Here is a 1,381-nt window from a genome sequence, read left to right as displayed (position 1 = left end):
GATATCTATCAACATTCAATGAAGAAAAATTTATATGTCTTTTATTATATTTGAAACAAAATGACTTTAAATTTCTATTATTTTACAATAATTAAACCACACTACCTTAAATTTCTATCCATATTTAATAACTGAAACAAACAATATAAAATTTCCACAAATATACTATAATTTAGAAAAACAAATTACCACCCTAGATGATAACAAAAAGAATACATCAAGCAACCAAAATCACACACCCCAACTTAAGTGGTGGATGATGGTCTTCTCATATATATTTTCTTCCTACTAAGTTGGGGCAAAGCATTCCCATTTTTGGTTTCCAAGGGGGGAAAAAAAACGGTTAGTCTGAAAACAGCTGTAGCATTTATTGCCCAGTCTCTATGTCTATCTAGTCCCTTTATTGCCTGTCCTATTTATGTATTGTCCAGTGTCTGTGTTTATTCATTCTCAGTTTGATTGATTATTTGTGGTAACCCATTTGAAGTATGTTTGGATGTAAGTTTTGAAGAAATAAGTAACTGAGACAATCTTCTAATCACCTGGGCCAATTTCTCTGTGAAGACATTTGTGTATCAGCTGATAAGAGGTTTTCACTAGTTAGATCTAATCTTTATAAGTTTTGTTGGTAACCATACTTTTTCATTCCCTGTAGATGTATAAAGCTAACCAAATCCCATTCCTGTCTTAAAACTATGGAAGAATTCCATTATAATGTAACCATATCCGTAAAGTATACTCGTTGGCTTAGTTCCTCAGGGTTTGTTTTGTTGTTGTTGTTGTTTTGTTTTGTTTTGTTTTGTTTTGTTTTGTTTTGTTTTGGAAAACCCTATGTCTTTCAAATGCTGTTGTTCCTTTTTCATCAAGAATAAGAAAATTGAGGGTTAAGAAAGCATTATCAGGCATATGCCAAAGGATTTATATTTTCCCTTTGTTTTTAATAATCATTTCCTTTCCGTTATGATTGGCTCTTTCTATAACTGTTTGTCTTATAAGTTTGTGTGTTATAACAGTAACATGCATTATTTTATAATATGCAAAGTAAGGCTTCAAGTTATTGGGTACATATGCAGAAGCATTCTCAACTTGAATTTATGTAAGTTTCTCCTTAATTACCATCATTTCAACTAAACTGTTATTACACTATTGGCCTTTTCAGAACACAAAAGCAGGTTTCCATTGAAACCCTGAGTATGTGTAAGTGGTATGGTCTATAAACCTTTTTTTTTTCCAAATTCTTCAAGACAAATGGTGTGTTATAAAGCTAGTCATACAGGTCTCTGTAACTGTCAGTTGAGTGGTATTTTACTCCCTCCAAAGAACACATGTCCTTCCATAGGTCTTTCCTCAGCAAAACACCATGTGAATCTGTCTTAGCAAA

The sequence above is a fragment of the Mus caroli genome, unplaced genomic scaffold, assembly GCF_978045245.1.
Source record: "Mus caroli unplaced genomic scaffold, Mus_caroli_1 scaffold_5, whole genome shotgun sequence".
In the NCBI taxonomy this organism is placed as follows: Eukaryota; Metazoa; Chordata; class Mammalia; order Rodentia; family Muridae; genus Mus; species Mus caroli.
This window is presented reverse-complemented; position numbering follows the sequence as displayed.